This window comes from Priapulus caudatus, unplaced genomic scaffold (genome assembly GCF_000485595.1).
Source record: "Priapulus caudatus unplaced genomic scaffold, Priapulus_caudatus-5.0.1 Scaffold10, whole genome shotgun sequence".
NCBI lineage: Eukaryota > Metazoa > Priapulida > Priapulimorpha > Priapulimorphida > Priapulidae > Priapulus > Priapulus caudatus.
In genome coordinates this window covers 458979-467543 of record NW_014577071.1, presented here as the reverse complement: position 1 = coordinate 467543, position 8565 = coordinate 458979, and the positions used below count along the sequence as shown (strand labels likewise).

The 8565-nt window shown below is 45.1% G+C and overlaps 1 protein-coding gene across 2 annotated transcripts in view; it reads right to left on the bottom strand.

The window, feature by feature from the left end:
• Nucleotides 1-6454, bottom strand: part of LOC106807185 (transcription factor GATA-4-like) — a 66818-nt gene extending 60364 nt beyond the window's left edge. The window contains exon 1 of one of the 2 annotated variants that reach the window (XM_014809477.1): nt 6060-6454. The gene's annotated coding sequence lies outside the window, so the exon portion shown is untranslated. The remainder of the gene's footprint in view (nt 1-6059) is intronic. The other variant, XM_014809469.1, reaches the window with a different exon arrangement.
• Nucleotides 6455-8565: the final 2111 nt, after the last annotated feature.

The following is an 8565-nucleotide window of genomic DNA, read 5'->3' as shown; positions in this document are numbered from 1 at the left end:
ACCTGGATACCTGACTATATACGTGCGTCATACCTGGTATACCTGATATATACGCTACGTCATACCTGGTATACCTGAATATATACGTACGTCATACCTGTGTATACTCGTGCATATATACGTAGTACGTCATATCTGTTATACCTGATGTATACGTACGTCATACCTGGTATACCTGATATATACGTGCGTCATACCTGGTATACCTGATATATACGTACGTCATACCTGTTATACCTGATATATACGTACGTCATACCTGGTATACCTGATATATACGTACGTCATACCTGGTATACCTGATATATACGTACGTCACACCTGGTTACCTGATGTGTATACGTACGTCATACCGGTATACCTGATATTACGTACGTCATACTGGTTACCATGATATATACGGACGTCATACCTGGTATACCTGATATATACGTAGGTCATACGCGTATACCTGATATATACGTACGTCATACCTGGTATACCTGATATATACGTACGTCATACCTGGTATACCTGATATATACGTACGTCATACCTGGTATACCTAATATATACGTGTGTCAACCTGGTATCCTGATTATACGTACGTCATACTGGTATACCTGATATATACGTAGCGTCATACCTGGTATAGCCTGATATATACGTGTATCATACCTGCATGGTATACCTGATATATACGTACGTCATACCTGGTATACCTGATATATACGTACGTCATACCTGGTATACCTGATATATACGTACGTCATACCTGGTTACCTGATGGTATACGTACGTCCATACTGGTATACCTGATATATACGTACGTCATACTTGGTGTACCTGATATATACGTACGTCATACCTGGTATACCTGATATATACGTACGTCATACCTGGTATATCTGATATATACGTACGTCATACCTGCATGGTATACCTGATATATAGTACGTCATACTGGTATACCTGATATATACGTACGTCATACCTGGTACATAGCTGTATGATTAACGTACTCATACCTGGTATACTGATATATACGTACGTCATACCTGGTATTACCTGATATATACGTACGTCATACCTGGTATACCTGATATATACGTACGTCATACCTGGCGGACGTCGATCACACCTGGTGACGTCACTGCACGATGCCCCGAGTTAAACAACAACAAGATGAAACGTACGCGTACATAGCTATTGAGACGCAGCTCAGAAACTGCACGACCTAGACGTGACGCGGCCATGATGCCGAGGCGCGCGAGGATTGACACTTGTTTGTCTTCCAATCACAGCCCTACGCCGCACCAGTCTTTGATATTTTTAAATATGGGGACCCATTGGACCACCGAATCGCCGATCTTAGGAACTAGGGCATTCTGCTATGTTAGAACGGTTTCCTACAATAGAGTTTGCCACAAATACGAAAATAACACACTGTTTAGCGCACTGCGCTACGTCCTTCTGTAGCATTTTCGCATCTCCGTAATCAGAATAAGTCCCGCTTTCTTCGTTGATGGGCAAGAATGGGGCGTCAACGACGTGCCCCGTTACTGTACTTACTGTCTTTCGCCAGCCTGTTTACTTTTCGTAAACTATGAAATGCCCGGCCGATGCATTTCGCATCGAAGTGGAAAAATTCGGCATTTTGGAAGCTTTCGGAAGTGAACAAGTGCGTCATTCATTGAACATTGAAGTTTTTCTTAAAATTAAATAATTCCGAAAATCCTTAACCGCGCTACTCGATTGTTTTAGCCAATGAATGTAGCTGTGTCTGTGACGTCTTGCCCGCGCGCTTTGTGCTTGGCTTAGCGGGTCTTGAAATGGATATCGGAGGCAGGCACTTCGCAACACGCGTGTTTGTTTACACATAGCTTTGTGACATGAGGATGGGCGGTGTTGGGGAGTTCTGCGATGATAACCTCGTAATTTCTCAGAATTTCTTAAGGTGCATGGAACATTTTGGTGGTGTCAGTTAGTCACCGATATGTCACAGTAAGTACTAACCGTATATGTTTCACATACGTTCACCTATTTTGCACACAGGCGGTCAATCATTGTGAAAAATTGTGTGAATATTTATTTTTATTGAGACGTTCCAAGTGCCTGTCTTTCAACGGTCTTGTACGTCAATGCACGTGCGTCAAGAGCCACAAACTCAAACAATTTCATCTCTGTTATTGTTTTACGCCTGAATGCGTGATTGATCAGGGAGTGGGTGCCATGTAAGGGGAACATTTTCTTTGGGGTTCCGAAAAACACAATTCCACTTGACAATTTCATTGGGCCATTTCAATTGGAACCTCTGCATAATGGACCCACAACAAGCCCTCTGACTGACTAGTCAAGAAATTCAAGGTCTATATATTGCTCTTATTTAGCCGCCGATAGTTATTATTTAGAACAAAGTCTTCATTGTTATCTTCTAAAGCTACAGACTATCCGCTGACCGCTGTGGAGACGTGCGCCGGGCCTCGAATGTGGCGCACGTCTCCACTGCGGACAGCGCTTCATACTTGAACATCCCCGTGGTCGCGTGCGCATATCCCGCGGAACTGTGCGCCTCATGCGCGCGCCAGCGCTCAGAATCAACAGCAAGCGTGTGCCACGCAATCTTGTATCATCTCCTGGTATCATGTCTCTCTGGATGATACACGTGGTGACGTGGGTATGGTGCATGAGGTACGATTGTACGCGCGGGCACGGCAGTTGTGTGTGTGTGGCGTTGTGTGTGTGTGTGGTGTGTGTGTGTGTGCGTGTGTGTGTGTCTGTGTGTGTGTGTGTGTGTGGTGTGTGTGTGTGTGTGTGTTGTGTGTTGTGTGTGTGTTGTGTGTGTGTGTGTGTGTGTGTGTGTGTGTGTGTGTGTGTGTGTGTGTGTGTGTGTGTGTACATATAAATGTCGTGTGTATTTGCTTGCTGTGCGTGCGTGCGTGCGTGCGTGCGTGCGTGCGTGCGTGCGTGCGTGCGTGCGTGCGTGCGTGCGTGCGTGCGTGCGTGCGTGCGTCGTGCGTGCGTGCGTTGCGTGCGTCGTCGTGTGTATCTTTTTGCGTGGCGTGCGTGCGTGCTTGTACGTGTGTGCGTGCGCGTGCTTGTACGTGTGTGTGTGTGCGTGCGTGTAGGTGTGTGTATATAAATGATCGTGCGCGTGCGTCACTGCACGCAATCTAATATCTAGTGTAGCAGCAGAACCATTCACATTAGTTACGTTCATTCGTGCAGAAGGAGATTAATAACGAAACACAAATATTAAAACAAGCAATCATAGTAGAAAAAAAAGTAAGATGCGTTCGTTATCTACTCCTGATTCACCGCGTGTTATCATTAGAAACTGTTACTGGTCACGATTTCGTCTTTACTATTTGCAACTTAGCCCGACCAGGCTGTGCGACGGATTGTCTATACATGACATGTTCTCGGATGTTGGGGTGGTTTACATGAGGACCGCAGATCGTTTAATTTCCTTTGTTCGATCCATTACGGATTTTAGTCACAGTCGGAATGATAGCAAACATGGCGGCGAATTCATAAATTTTGTTGCATTCGTCTCAAAAAGTCGCTGTAACCCCGTAAGTACCCAGCGCATTGTAGCGCACTGATGGTTACAAGAAGGTGGACGTTTACTGATTCATTTGGTATATCACAGATGTAGTGTTCTTTGGCGATACTTGGCAAATAAGACAACTACGTGTTTAGCTGCAGCCAAGGTTTGAAACGGTATTCTAACCCTAGCAATACCGTTTCTTGGAGCTATTTGCAACTGTGCTTTTCAATCTACGCCGCTAGAGGAATATAGCAAGCATTCCCTCGCAGACGTGCAGTTTCCTGCATTTCCGTAGAAGATACGCGGTGCTGGAGTGTGTTCCACGTGTGTGAGTTTACGCGTTTGCAATCATGATTCATACGTCTTGCGTCCGTTACAGAACAAGAGCCGCAGAGCGTCTGGGCTCATCTGAGGTCTGTTGCTACGGTTATAAACGTAACATTTAAGTCGTGCGTAGTGACACCTTTGTTAGGCGCAGATATGCAGATACGCAGTTGCGTACACATCATTTCAGCAACCTTCTGCATTCTGCGTACCTACCTCACAAATCCCATTGGTTGATACAAATCGCGTGTCTGAAACTCCTGTTTTATGGTGCATTGTGACCCTAACCCTAACCCTAACCTTTTTTTTTAAATAATATTAATTGTTGTAAAAATGCTTTGTTCTTATTAAATTGTTGTAAATAAATCATGTAAATATTTGCATTAATTGGGAAAAAAGTTAAATGGATAAAGATAGAAAAATACAGAAAACAGATAAATAATAAAAAATCTGATGAGATTCGATCAAACGATCTTTGAGCCGTGACGCCTGTGCTGTACCCGTTCAGCTATCCAGGCTTATTGGATTTCTGGATTATGGATGTGCCATCAATATGAGAACACTGTGACATCATTAAGGCAGTTCAGGAATCCATGTTTAACCCTTCTCTTGAGGGTCAAAAGGTTATCAGACACTTACTCTTCGCACGTCAGTGGAAAGCACATTTCATGGTCCTTTCAATAAAGTGATAAAAATGGTAGGTCATCACACACACACACACACACACACACACACACACACACACGAGTCTCACCGCACGCACGCCACCGTGCACAAACTCACAGGAAGATAGCGCGAAACGTTACAAGCTATATGGGCACGTTCCAAGCGGCCGTGGTTATACTGCCTGCGTAATCGCCTCCTGCCATCTACGCGGCGAGCGACAGACGCGGGTTTTTCGTCCCCCCGACAAAGCGAGCAGTAGTACCAGCAGTAACTCACAGGCCTAGACCGCTGCCGCCGCGCCCGTCCTTCGATCCTATCCTCTCATTTTTTCCGCCACAGGTAATTCTTCACCTGTGCCGAATGCACTCACACGCATAATCCGTTACTATTTAAAACGAAATAGCGAAATCGCGTTTCCAACGAACAAAGGTGCGATTATGCCGATCGCTAACCATCTGAAAATCGCGTCTGGAGTCTCGGAGTGTGAATGAACACTCGACAAGTGGGAGTGGAAGGGGGGGGTAACAAAATCGACGCACGCGTCCGCCATTGTAGCACGTGACGCCGTAACGAGCTATTATGCAACCGACGTGGCAAGTGACGACAGGTGCTCTCGCGCGCGCTTCTTTAAGAAAAAGTGCAAACACTCTTTCCTCCTGTTAGCCGCCCCTCACAACGTTTGCCTCTATGCATTTCGGGTTATTGGTTGTAACCATCATGACGTTAATGGTAATAAGACTGACCCCCACCGTCTAAAGCCCCTGCGTGGCCCACGAGTCCATAGGTTATAATCAGTTCACAACGACTTACGGGGTCAGTCTATATAATGTGATAAATGCAATTTCCACGCGTTCCCTTCACGCGATTATTCAGACAAGACAACATGAATAGAATAATGAAAGGTTTATATATATATCAAGAGTAGATAATAACACATGTTATTATCTACTCTTGATATGTATATATATATATATATATATATATATATATATATATATATATATATATATATACCGCGGAACTGAGTGACTAGAAACTAGCTACATTCTACATTGCGCCATGGAATATATAGCGTAACCGTTATAGCAATGAACTCGGTGCTCAACGGTTCCGTATAGTTGGGAGAAAACCTTTCATTATTGTATTTTTGTTAGGGTATACGAGAATAATCGCGTGAAGAAAACGCGAGGAAATCACTCAGTTGCGAGGTATATATATATATATATATATATATATTCTTTTGAATCATCATCCTATTATTGAATAAGATTTTCGAATAATAGCTGAGGCTAGATGTCGTGCTTGTAATCAGGATTTTATATCTTTTTATAAGGTGCAATAAATGACAATGGCGCACAGTGTGTTGGGCCACGTTTCCGAGATAAAGCATCGATAACCTAAATGTCTACGTCGGAACCAATACCAATAGACAGCAATCATGTTATCACATTACCACATTATCACTCGCCGACACAACTCACCGTTTGAATATCATTTGCATTAATGAGACAGTAAGAACACCAACTGGAGCCCTATATACCTGGGACTTACCTGCGCATTGCTATTTGTGCGGAACACATTTTGAACACAGCTCAACATATGCGTACACGTTCCACACACACGACGTTCACGATGCACTATCCTTCTCTTCAAATATTCGCTCGATGCAAATTTCGCTTCTCAGAACTGCCACATAAAAACAACAGACATATTCGTGTCGTCCCCAGTTTGGTTGATATGTCAAGGTCCAGTACACAGCCGTCGATGCGCCGTGCGCATGCGCGATACCATTCTACACAGCACACAATGAGCTGGAATTCGCAGACCGCGTACGGAGGGATGAATACGTCACTCGTCGCTCAACTCTCTGTCTCTCACGCCCGCTCTCCGTGAGCAACCAGTGAGACACCGATGCGAAGGGCACCTATTTGTTTCCTCCAGCGATTTTCGCCGCACATCTTTCTTTAATCACTTGTTGCTCACACGCGCGTGTACGAACGTGCCTCGCGCGCGCGCAGTTTTTTTTTCGACTCACACTCTCACGGATAACGACTTTTTATAGCGGGCACGTAAGCGTATACGAGCGCGACCGAAAACCGCTAATTCGCTGCGTCGGAACCGATGAGCATTTTGCAGGTTATTCTACACACAACAAAAAACGACGATGACGACAACTTCTGAAGCGACGTGCCGTACGCGCGTCCTCGCTTTACACTGCCGTGTTGTGGCTGCTCGCGGCGACAGTGCCGGTAGTGCGACTACGACTACCACCACGGTCGCCTACACAACGCCATGCGTCCACCTCGCCACACCGCTAATCTGCTAGCCCCGGAACGATAAGATCGCGAAAAGGCAGATGATCGGGCGTTGTGGCGGCAGCGGCTACACACGTGCGGCGCAACAAAGCTGCTTTCACTAAAATGCATCGAATACTTCTAAGGGCAGGCGTAAAATCTTGACATTAATGGTACTTTGGCTGAAACACACAGCGGGGGAGCATGTTCATAATTATTGAAAGGGGACGTCTAGCGTTTTGGTGGCTGGGGCTGTACGTAATGTAACCCATGGTACGTTGGGATTATATATATCAAGAGTCCATAATATAGAAATAGTATATTATGGACTCTTGATATATACATGTTCATAATTATTGAAAGGGGACGTCTCGCGTTTTGGTGGCTGGGGCTGAACGTAATGTAACCCATGGTACGTTGGAATTATATATATCAAGAGTCCATAATAAAAAATTCTCTTTTCTATTATAGATTCTTGATATTCTTTGGGTGAATATTATACTAGTACGTTACCTGCGTGTCCTTGCGCAGCTGGCGGTCATACGCGCACGACTCCTTGTTGAGCAGGTAACTACGAGCTGCCTCACACTCGCTCATCATCGCCACGGCGTCGACACATCGCCGATGGAAGCTCTCGCTGGATACGTTCTGAGTCTTGAAGAACAGGTAGTCGGAGTACAGCCTGCAACAAGAACGACGATGCGCGTGGGGAGGCAAAGTCGGATAAGGAGATGAAAAACTGAGATGAGGAGATAGAAAACTCCGATGAGGATGTCGCGTCGTGTTTGCTATGCGGGGGAGAGAGCGGGCGACTTATGCTTGCAACCCACGATGTTTACGCCTGCTACTATGTGTGTGTGTGGGGGGGGGGGTCTCTGTGGTAAAGAAGCAGATAGAAGCCACATAAAAGAGGTTACTGATTGCCAATCTATACGAGATAATCTTCCCTTTCTCTCTCGCATTATCTCTTTCTCTCTCTCTCTCTCTCTCTTCTGAAACTCCTGTTTTATGGTGCATTGTGACCCTAACCCTAACCCTAACCTTTTTTTTTAAATAATATTAATTATAACACATTTCATGGTCCTTTCAATAAAGTGATAAAAATGGTAGGTCAGCGCTGAAATAAAAAAGTTTTTCACTCTGTCCATTAGGCCATGTCCTCAGAAAATGTCTGATATCTGACCTTTCCCCCACTGCCCTATGACCTCCAATTTCACACTGGTGATGGGTTTCCTGCCTATCACACTATACACCGAATATTAAGAGCATAGGTCGAGCCGTTAACATTTGTGCCGCAATTCCATATTTCCTCCTATACCTTAAGTTAAGGGGTAAATATTTCCCCTCCGTTTACACATCTTGACCTTTGACCCTTAACCCCCAAATTTGTCATGCCGAGTCCTTTTCACGATCCCCCTCCGACGTCCCGAATATCGTGACCGTACGTCGAGCGGTTAAGATTTGTGCCCAACTGTTGACGCACGAACGGACGCACGGGCGGCCGGACCCACGGACTATCATTCGATTCTACAAGCTGCATCTGACTACGTCAGATGAGCTAAAAAGAAGCGTTTGTAGCAACAACACGGGCGATTATTCTCCATTGCATGACTGCATATGATGTTATACACCGAAGCTCTCAATCGCTCGATCTCTGAGTAGAATTGCCAGGTGGTGGTTCAGAGTCCATGTCTAAAGTGAGAATCAATCCCACGGCAGCTGCTATAGTAATGCCTGGTTGCTACTGGAAAT